A 12,185-nucleotide genomic window follows, 5' to 3' on the forward strand; every position below is an offset into this window, starting at 1 on the left:
TATATATATATATATATATATATATATATATATATATAGTCACCATTCCTTTCGAATTAACACTTTATTTTTGTTCTTAGATGGTGTTCAGGGTGATTGCAATGATCAGGGTAAGTTAAGGTGAGTCCATACACTGGGCAGCATTAGGAATTAATTGTGTTTGTTTCATTCAGGGCTCACATTTCCCTGCTCTCACTGAGCCGGTCACAAAGATAGGGCCATGCAACCAGACACGCTCTGGGTACAATTGGTTATACTATCCACCTTCACATCCTCAGACTGTTGCTGACAGAAAGACAAGTGACATTCATGTGGATCCATTCAATATATTATTCACAAGACCCACCTGGGCCACAGAGCTGCGACTGGATGAATATTATTTGTGCATACATACATATGAACAATGACTAACAAAGTTTGTACTTTGTTGTGTGAACACAATAATACTGACACACATTCAGACAAGAATCAATTATATAAGGTAGACTTGAACTCTATAAAGCCTACTGTATCTTATTTGATACACAAAATTCTAAGACATGATCTGATTTTTATGAACACTTCAGGATTGAAGCAAATTGATTATCCATACATAATTTTTTGGAAATGCTAAAATATGAGTATCAAATATGACACAACAGGCTTTTGAGGAACATTTATTTGTACATCGCTCAATCATTGTATTGCATTACTTTATGTTTTGTGAGATATAGAGTGACGCCTGATATTTATATGCATTTTATGCAAGTAGTCTACTATACCGTTATGAAATCTCATTGATTTACATTTCATGCAATCTTACTTTCATCAACTGCACCAAATTGCATATTTTTGTTCAGTTTGGGCCTCTGATTAAAACTGAGGTGTGTTTTATTCTCCATTCTCCTATATCATATATGAGCCATAAAAGCCTGAAGTATCAAATATTCAAACACGTGCAAATGTATGCAGACTTTGTCTTTCTTCCATTCTTTCTTTTTTTTTCTTTTTTTTTCTTTAAAGGTTAAATAAACAGTCTCATTAAAAATACAAAATATAAAAATAAACACATTTCCCTGACTAGTTCATGTATCAGCTATAACAGGGTTAACTGAGTGGTTAAACTGTCAGAACAAAAGGCATTTTTCATAAATATCAAGTGTTTTGTAACTTGTAAATACATTTTATTTACCTTTTACATTTTTGATGTGTTACAAGTTGCTTTGTTTCAAATAACTTTAAGTTATTTTGTGTTGTTTATATTTTGTTGCAAAATCTATAGGCATTTTCCCACGGTGCCAATTTACATCCCACTAGCCTAGTGTTAAATCAACATAATAATCTCTCTTGTTTCATGAGGAATAACTGTGAAAAATATGTATTTTTTATTTATCCGTAGTGAGGACTTGTCTGCATATGGTATAGAAATTCTCCTTCTAAAATAAACCTGCTCTGACAAGCGTTCATAGGGTGAAGTGAGTGACAACTTGCCCCGGTGTTTTATTTCATGCAACGTTCTCTCTCTGTGGCCAATCCCAGCAGCATCGCGGTCAGGCGGATTACCTCGAGCCTGGAGTCGCCTAAAGCCTGGTGAGTTGGGGGCAATTTAACGTGAGCGCCGTTTAGAGGGTGCCCATAGTAACCGACAGCACCAACATCATCATCATCTTTGGTTCACAGCCTTGAGCATGTCGGGAGGCAAACGCAGAGGAAGCACAAAACGCTGAAGTAGGCAGCATCAGCACCACACCTTCCGCGAGACTCCGAGCCTGAAGCTGGTGCACTGGATTAGACATTGCGGATCTATCACTCCAGGATCCATAATGCCCGTTAATCTAGCTTGACACCACCGAAATGCTGCCGGGCTCTATTCAGATCACGGGAGAGGCGCTGTCCAGTGCTGAAATCAAAGACATATGCGACAGCCTGAAGGAGAACAGCGTGCGGCTGCTGTCGGTGCGCGGCTGTCTGCTGTCCGACCGGGACTTCGGCCGCGTGTGTCGCGGCGTGGCGGAGTCGCACTCTCTCGCTCAACTGAACCTGAACCTCGGCGTGGTGTCCACCGTCGACCGGACCAAGCAGCTGGCAGATGCTCTGAAGGCCAACAGATCCGTCCAGACCCTCTTGTGAGTGCCTCTTTAAGGCATGCAAACGTCGCTATTATTATATTGCTGGCGATAGGCTATTAATTGAAGAAGGCAATCGAGATATTTCGAAAGCGCAGTATCACTGGTGGGATTTTTTGACTTTGACAAGACAACCTCCAAACCACATCCAGTGTCTACCCTACTAATCTACCCTGAACTTTAAAATAGGCATCGTGTACTGTCAATATCGTTGGCTCTTATGACAAATTGATTGCGATATTCCTCATTTTGTACGTCCGCTAAATGAGTAAATATGTAGAATGAAACCTAGCAATGCGCAAAAAATAAAACATTTCAGCACTTCTGTCAAAAATGGTATATTTAGTTCTTAATTTTTTTTAAATGTACTATATAAAGTATAGCTGTTATTCGTGTTTATGAAATTAAAGTTTGAAGGACTCCCATTGACATGCATTGTTAGAAAGTTTGCTGATTTCGATTATGTCACCGTGATAGTAGCACAATGAGGCTGGTAGTGTTTCTCAGATCGTCTGCATACTGAATTGTGATTGGTCAAAAAAAAAATATTATTTTTTATTTTTATTTTTTGTGTGTGACATATTCCATATTCATTTCCTACATAGGGAAATGTAATATCCTACCTGTCTGCTCAGTCTATTTTTAACGTTTTTCAGTGCTTTCAGTGCCACAAAAATGGTCTACTACATGTGACAAATAATGTGTGATTTTTAACAATATTTTTATTTATTGAAATTCATTTGAATTATAGGCTACTATTACATTTAATTACATACTCATATTATGCATTATTATGCATTGTAAATTATTCAAAATTACAGCATTTAAATGGTAGAGTTCTCCTTGCTTTGTCATATAATGTCTCTTTCAGTGAATGGGACACAGATTTTATAGTTAATCGTTTGCGGATGGTTTCATTATTTCGGGCAGATTAAAAAAGTATAAGAGGATGAAACTAATAAAAGCAAAAATGTTTCTCCAAATATACTTAGCCCAAGTCGATGTGTGGGAAATACTGTTTTTCTCCCTGTAATTCCTATAGAGATGTACAACTTCTACTGTCACCTCAAGTTGGTGGTGGTCTCATAGTGATTTCACCTCTAATTTCTAATTAGTTCAAATACTTGTTTCAAAAAGCCACACATAATCCACAATTTGTTTATTCTCGTACACAGCTGACAGAAAACAAGAGCTGAGTGTCCTGACAACAGCGACTGTGATTCTACTGCTCCATTTAAAAAATAAAATGTTTGTAATGCAGAACCAACATTTGAAACACTTTAGCTGCTTTGAACGCATTGTCATTTTCTTCAGGGAATGCAAATGTAGCACAGAACATAATGTCCGTCTCTGTATGCTTTTCCTGTGCCTTTATAGTCTCCACGGAAGTCCACTTTTAGATGCAGGACTGGTCACCCTGAACAATCCCTTAGGTGAGTGATTTTCAGCCGTATGTATATAGATATATAGACATTTTCAATTAAATATGTAGGAGGTACTGGAATTCATGTATACAGTATATATATATACAGTGGGTACGGAAAGTATTAAGACCCCCTTAAATTTTTCACTCTTTGTTATATTGCAGCCATTTGCTAAAATCATTTCTTAATGAGGAAAAAAAATTTACTTAAATGATTTTAGCAAATGGCTGCAATATAACAAAGAGTGAAAAATTTAAGGGGGTCTGAATACTTTCCGTACCCACTGTATATATATATATGTGTGTGTATATGTAAGGGATAATGTACATCCAGCCGGTTGTTATCTCAGAGTAAATCAGAGTATCAGCCTGAAGGGGTTTATTCTGAGATAACAACCGGCTGGAAGTACATTATCCCGCTTATTACACACCTAAAAAGATTCGTTTTTACCATATGTTGAAATTAATGCTGAAGTCTTCCATTGTAACACGCGGTGGTTAAGTGTTTTCAGTCACAAGATGGCGCCAGACAGTCAACGATAGCGAAGTGACTCACTAAGCATATAAGTAGTACTGGTCAAGATAACTCATAGTACCCGGATGAGCGGTGTGTTATTCAATTTGGTGGTTGTTATCTGGGAATAACATACCGCTGGATGGCGCGATTGACCAATCAGAAACAAGTATTCCACAGAGCCGTGTAATAAATATATATATTTTGTGTATGTATGTATATATATATTTTGTGTATGTATGTATATATATATTTTGTGTATGTATGTATATATATATTTTGTGTATGTATGTATATATATATTTTGTGTATGTATGTATATATATATTTTGTGTATGTATGTATATATATATATATTACAACTAACACCCCGTTACTTTGTGCATCACACTCATCGCAAGTTTATTGTTAAAATGTTAATTGCCCTTACATATCTCTGTCACCACTATAAGTGTTTGATCACCACATTTTAGTGATCATTGCAAAAAATGTGTTTATGTATATATATTCTGTTTATGTATATACTGTATTCTATATATATATATATATATATATATAGTACTAGTCAAATGTTTGGACACACGAATGGGAAAGTGTCCAAACTTACTATAAAAAGTGTACTATAATATACACAAAGAATATCGGCCGATATATCGGTATCAGCCTTTTTTGACTCCCTAATATCGGTATTGGAATCGGCCCCAAAAAACCCATATCGGTCGGGCTCTAATATGTACATCAAGCTCATGGAATTATTCACTAGTAACCCAATGAATTACATTATGTATTACATAAAAAAAATAAAAATACTAGTAACAACATGCCAAACAATATTTTCACTCCATAAATCTAAAAACATGAATGTGTCCACTAATTCCTCATTAACAAATAGACATGCAAACCTTTGTTAATCTACATACTATAATGTCACAGATTAATATTTTCCAGAGATGCAAAATTAGATGAATTAACTTCAAAACTGTTTCAAATGACTATATCTTCCAAATGTTGATATTCAGATTGTAAAACATTGATTGAAAGACTGTGTGTAAGGTTTCCATTGATTTTGAGAGTGGTTTTTCTGTGTGTAATTTGGGAAAATTGGTACAATTCTATGAATAATGTATATCCAAATGATAAATACTGTAGTAGTAGCTTTAAATCTAGCAGCAGGCTCGGATCTATGGTGAATTAACAATGCTCTTTTATGCGATCGATAATACTGCACAGGGCTTAAAGAGCTTACACTGAGTGCCAACCCAGCCGTCAGCACGCAGGGTTGGGCTCGACTGGCCATCGCCGTGGCTCATAGCTCACAGTTACGGGTCCTCAACCTCGACTACAATCCCTTAGGTGAGTGATTTTCAGCCGGTTTGAGGTATGGATGTATGCTGGACATGATACATAGATATTATTTTAATCAGTATTAATAAGCTCAATAGTTTACTAAACATGTGTAAAGTTAATTGTGTGTCTTAGTTTGACATAAATCTATTTAACAATTAATTCAAGGAAGCAATTAATTTGCCTGAAGTATAGTGAATGGTGAATACAGACATTTATTTGAATGAAAATGCCACCCAAGCATGCACATTTTTCTGCCGGAGAAATGGTGGGTTTGCACTTTGGAAACCACTTGGTTTGCACCTTGCACTCGGAGTCTCTGTCTCAGCTTTTCCCGTTGCTTGTGGTTTCCAGGGGATCACATCGCTGGGATGCTGGCTGTCGCTGTCTCATCCAGTCGAACTCTAGAAGTTCTGGACTTGGAGGGAACCGGCCTCACCAATCAGTCAGCACAGGTATATTCCAAACTCAGAACTGCTTCATGAAACGGTGGTTTTTGACTATATTAATTCAAATTGATTAGGATTTTTTCTTCTTAACATTTACATTACATATGAAGTATCATAATAAAATACAGGCTGAGAACATGCCTTAAAGGGTCAGTTCACCAAAACACCCTGTCATCATTTAAGTTGATCAAGTTTTTTTTTAAATAAAAGAATACTTTTATTCAGCAAGGATGCATTAAAATGATCAAAAGTAACAGTAAAGACATTTATAATCTTACCAAATATTTCCATTCCGAAAAATCTGTTATTCTGAACTTTTCTTTCAAAGTTGCCACAAAAATATTAAGCAGCACAACTTGTTTCAACATTGATGATGTTAATAAATGTTTCTTGAGCAGCAAATCAGCATATTAGAATGATTTCTGAAGACTGGAGTAATGATGCTGAAAATTCAGCTTTACCTCAGAAATAAATTACATTTTAAAATCTATTCGAATAGAAAATGGTTACTTTAAATGGTAACAATATTTTTACTGTATTTTGATCAAGTAAATGCAGCCTTGATGAGCATACTGTAAGTGTCTTAAAAAACATTGAAAAATCTTTGTCGTGTAAATCTTTTAAAGGGGTCATATGATGCTACATGCACATTTACAAGTAGTTTGAACTGAAATGTGTGTTGGCAGTGTGTGTACACAACCACCCTATAATGATAAAAATCCGCCCAGTGTTTTTTTAAAAATCTGGTTAAATGTTTTCCCTTTTCTCAAATCAAGCCGATCTCAGATGCCTGTCTGTGTGACGTCACACAGACAAGCCCCGCCCACGATAGTTTGATTGACAGTAGCGTTTCAGCACAGACTGGACTGGCGTCTTACCTTAGCTCCGCCCTGAGTGAGCTGTCACCTGTTTCACCGCTGGAGCAGATGTAGACAAGAATGACTTCTAAGCGATTGAGGTGTTCTGTTGTTGGATGTAATAATGAACATAGCAGTCCTCATTTACTCCCGACATCTGAGCCGCTGAACTCGCAGTGGATTACATTGTTTCTGAAGGGAATGCGCCCCCGATCTACATAAATGCGTCTATGTTCGCACGAATCATTCATGATCCCGCCTCATCTACAGAAGAAGCGAGTATAATGTTTTGTAATGAATCTTTGCAAATCGCCTTTCCTAATAATGCGCTAATTAGCAAGTTTCACGATGACTGCGGCTAAAGTAAACAGTCCCTCAGAGAGCAGCTCGGAAGAGAGGGGCGGGGTCAGCAGAGCTCATTAACATTTCAAGGACAATGCTACAAAAACGGCTTGATCTGAAAAGAGCTGTTTTTGACAGGGTAAAAAATTTGACAGGAGAAATTTTAACCAAACTATGTTACAGACTTTTCATTAAGACCCTAAAGAATCATATCAACTTGTGGAAAATGGGCATCCTATGACCCCTTTAAGAATATCCTGAAGAATGTGATTATTCCTCAGAATTCCACAGAAGAAATGATGAGAATTTTTTTAGGTTAATTGTAAAGGAAGGAAATAGTATGATCTCCAAAACTAATATTAGTGCATATTAGAATCAAATTCTAAATTCCCTGCCACTCCTGCATCACAGATACTAAACAATCAATAAATAAAAAAAACTACCATGGAGTTCACTTGAATTTCTGAAAGAGTAAACACTATTCGTAGGACTTGCTGATTTAAGTCAGTGCTGAATTATGTGTAAGTTCATGTGGGTAAGTGCTGTGTGATGCATGTAATGTAATCTGTGCAGTGGCTTCATTCATTTTGCCCTTGAAAGGAGATGTAGATCAGATATGTACTTTATAAACCAGATGAGTAATCCAAAAGCTTTTCCTCCGCCTGCTGAAAAATAGTACTGTTATTACTTATTATTTCATAATTCTCCACTAGAGGGCAAAGTTGTACAGGAAATGTCTAATTCATGCTCTCAGTGTTCCTTCTCCTGTCAAGATGGTTGTAATTACAAAGTTTGAACCATTGTTCTAAAAGCAAACCATGAATTATTTTGTGTGTGTGCAGATGAATGCCGTTTTAAATTCCTATACTTTCATACTAGGCAATGAATTTTGATGAAGGACATTACATGACTTTGTGAATTTGATGGCTCCTTTTGGTCTCATGGGATGGTAACGTGCATTGTTTTCCATTCTTTAGAATGTCAGCAGTTGTAGTGGGTCACCTGGGTATTTGTGTTTGCTGTATCATGATGATTAAGTATTTAAATTATTACGTGTGATACTGATCTGTTGCACTGCTTTTCAGATAATGTGGAGCATATTTGGACATGTGGTTTCCTCCAAGCACCACCTATTATACAAATGATATTATATTATACCCAATCATCTGATGCCACTACCTTTTTATATTACACTTGTGTAACTAAAGTTCACAGGTCATACTTGCCCAAAATGAGGCTTATAGGGGTAGTTCACCCAAAAATTAAAATTCTGCCATCATTTACTCACCCTTCACTTGTTCCAAACCTGTATGAGTTTCTTCTTTTGTGCTCAACAGAAGAAAATATTTTGAAGAATGTTGGTAACCAAACAGTTGTAGGTAGCCATTGACTTCCATAGTATTTTTTATTCCTACTATGGAAGTCAATGGCCACCAGTCAACTGTTTGGTTACCAACCTTCTTCAAAATATCTTCTTTTGTGTTCAACAGAAGAAAGAAACTCACACAGGTTTGGAACTAGTGGAGGGCGAGTAAATGATGACAGAATTTTATTTTTGGGTGAACTGTACAAAAGTGCACAAAAGTGTATCAACCGTATAAGTGCTGCACTGTTTATGATAATTTCATATGTATATTTTTAGCACAATGTCAGAATTGAATTGAGTAAATATCACAGTTACCATCGACACCGATACATTGGGGCTACCTACAACCAACAGTAGATGTTTCATTGCACTTCATTTCCTCCCAGTTCTTTACAAGCTTTGAGCATATTCATTTCCGTCAGGCCTTTCCCTGTCTCTCTGTGATCAGGTCTTCCTAGACATGGTGGAGAACTACCCCACCAGCCTGCGTGTGCTGGTTCTAGCCGAGAACGACATCAGTCCTGAGCTGCAGCAGCAGATCTCAGATCTCCTCTCTGAAGGCGAGGAGGAGGAGGATAAAGACGGAGAGGCGCGCGGAAGCTCGGTGACCCCCAGGGAGAAACCAGCCTGGGTTCCCCACAGCAGTAAGGGCTGACCAGCCTCACTCTCTCAGCCTGTTCTCTTTGCTTCAAGACTGTTTCATTTAGATTTCTCTTCCGCTTTCTCTTTCCCTCTTTGTGTGTGGATGACTTTCCTGGAGTAACTGGTTCTAAGAGGCTGGGGCAAAAGGGAAGTACAGAAATTGACATTACTCATGCATTATTTAGGAGAGATCATTTCTACTTACGAAATAGAAATATGAATTGCTTATAATGGCCAAGCTGTGTGTTTTCTGTCCTGTATATCCTAAAGTCATTAGACTTAGAGGTTATTATTTGTAAGGGTACATTTTAAAGGAATAGTTCAGCCAAAAAGGATCATTCTGTCATCGCTCACCCTCATGTCACTCCAAACCTATCTGACTTTCTTTTTTGCGCAAAAGAAAAGAGTTTTGGAAGCAAATCCTGACCATTTTTTCCATATAATGAAAGTGAATGGGGACTGGAGCTGACAAAAAAAGCACCTTAAAAGTATCAAACAAGTACTCCGTATCACTAAAACCAATGGCGTCAATGGTGCCACATCTTTACAGAAAGACTGTTATACTCATTTTCAGAAGAGTAACCTAAATTTTTGTTATACGTTAATGATTTTTGTTGTCGCATGGATTACTTTTTTGGTACTTTTATGTTTTTTTTTTGTCATTTTGGAGCCTGAAAGACCCAGTCCCCTCTCATTTCCGTTACTGCACATGCCTATTCAAAAGCTTGGGGTCAGTAATATTTTTTTTTATAAAGAAATTAAAACATTTACTCAGAAAGGACACTTTAAAATGATCAAAAGTGACAGTAAAGATATTTGCATTGTTGCTCTTTGTTTTCAAATAAATGCTGTTCTAATGTTCATCAGAGAATCCTGTAACAACAACAAAAAAAAACAGTTTTTTGACAGCACATTTGTTTTTAACATTGAAAATAATACAAATGTTTCCTGAGCAAATCAGCATATATTCTAATATTTCTGACAGATCATGTGACACTGAATACTGAAGCAATGGTGCTGAACGTTCAGCTTTGATCACAGGAATATTTATTATTTGAAACTGTAATAACATTTCACAATATTACAGTTTTACTGTACTGTATTTTTGATCAAACAAATGCAGCCTAGGTAAGAATATGTGACCCTGGACCCTGGTCTTAAGTGTAAATTTTTCGAAATTGAGATGTATACACGGAATAAAGCTGAATAAATAGGCTTTCCATTGATGTATGGTTTGTTAGGATAGGACAATATTTGGCAGAGATACAACTATTTGAAAATCTGGAATCTGAGGGAGCAAAAAAATCTAAATACTGAGAAAATCACCTTTAAAGTTGTCCAAATGAAGTTCTTAGCAATGCATATTACTAATCAAAAAATGAAGTTTTGATATATTTACGCTAGGAAATTTACAAAATATCTTCATGGAACATGATCTTTACTTAATATCCTAATGATTTTTGCCATAAAAGAAAAATCGATAATTTTGACCCATACAATGTTTATTTTGGCTATTGCTATAAATATACCCCAGCGACTTAAGACTGGTTTTGTGCTCCAGGGTCACATATGAGCAGTAATGTATATGATGACGGCAGGATATTCTCCAAAAATGCACTGGCTAAAAGAAAGTCATACAGATTTGAGGGTGAGTAAAAGATGAGAGAATGTGAACTATCCCTAGAAAGAAGAATCTTTAGCTGGAATAGCCTTTTCCTGTCCTCTTCAAACATTTCAGACATTTACCGAATTGTCTCTGACCCTTCCAGACTCTTCCAGCTCCCAGATGGTCCTGATGACATCAGGACTGGGTGAGAGCTTTTTGGCAGAGACTGAGATGTGAAACTGGAGCTGCCGATGTTTTGTGCTTGCACTGTACAACTACTGCGAGACCACCAGATAGTGTGCAACCTCTCACGCCGCATGACCTGTAGCACTTAGCGCAAGACAGTTCAAAGCTGGAACAAAAACCTTAAACACCAAGTGACTTATAATACGCAATAGTGAATTATTTATTTTACAGATGTACAGTCTATTTATAAATGAGTATTTAACCGATAACAGTATGCTCTTTTAGATGAGCTGTATAGGGGTGATATGATGGCCTGATGTCGGAATAAATCAGTTTACACCTTTTTAAATGCTTTTTGCTCTGCTTTTTTGTTCATGTTGTGTCTGCAAACAAATCCAAATCCTGACCCCTTCATGTCAGGTCAGACTTAAAAATTTAGGGGGAGGAATTACTATTATTGTTCATATATACATGCAGTGGGTATAGAAAATAATCACCCCCCTTTAAAATAATCACATTTCGTTGCTTTGAAGCCTGAAATGAAGACGGACACAGTTTTTGTTTTATCCAGCTGTATTTACTCAGTGCAACTTATAACACCAACATGTCAGAAAAAAACTAAAAAACAGAATCACCGAGTTGGAAAAAGGAGGTTGTCAAATGGTAAATGCTTTGATGAAGCCATCAGCTCACATTATTTCAATTTATTTTTTTAAATAATCCCATTTGACAGTGGAATTAGTGGTGAAACACTACATTACCCATGATCCTACAGAGACATCTTCACTAATCAGACAATCTTGACGAGCATTTTGCACCAAAATAACACGTAAGTGCCCATTCACTCCCAAGCACCGATAATGATGAGTTGTTTGAGTTGAACTGTACTAGTCTTCCACCGACGGGTGAGATCTGCCGGTTGCATGCGGGCAAGGGGTAAAGAGATGGGCGTTAAATCGGGCACTTTCTGCTTCCCATAGTGACGCTCGCATGGTTGTTTGCATTAGAGGTGGACCGATAGTGGATTTTTCTGATAACGATAACTAGGTTGGACTACACTGGCTGATAAATGGATACTGAATAAAAATACAACTTAAAATAAAATAAAGTAAAATAGTGCTGAACTTTATTACAAAACTAAAAACAGTACTGGCCCATAAAAATGTACTATATTTTTAAAAGAAATAAATGCATATTAACATTAAATCTTATTGTTAATTATACCTCACACATTAATGTCAGTTCATAGTGCATTAAATAATGTCAGCAGATACAACTTTACAATTTTTAAATGTATTAGTAAATGTTGAAATTAACAATCTTAATGAACAATACTTCTAACTTTTATTAA

General features: G+C 36.6%; 1 pseudogene; it reads left to right on the forward strand.

Annotated features, from left to right (window-relative positions):
- The first annotated feature begins 1,577 nt into the window (after nucleotides 1–1,577).
- LOC107559777 (leucine-rich repeat-containing protein 73-like) lies at nucleotides 1,578–9,806 on the forward strand (annotated as a pseudogene).
- Nucleotides 9,807–12,185: the final 2,379 nt, after the last annotated feature.

The sequence above is a fragment of the Sinocyclocheilus grahami genome, unplaced genomic scaffold, assembly GCF_001515645.1.
Source record: "Sinocyclocheilus grahami isolate Dianchi unplaced genomic scaffold, SAMN03320097.WGS_v1.1 scaffold698.1, whole genome shotgun sequence".
In the NCBI taxonomy this organism is placed as follows: domain Eukaryota; kingdom Metazoa; phylum Chordata; class Actinopteri; order Cypriniformes; family Cyprinidae; genus Sinocyclocheilus; species Sinocyclocheilus grahami.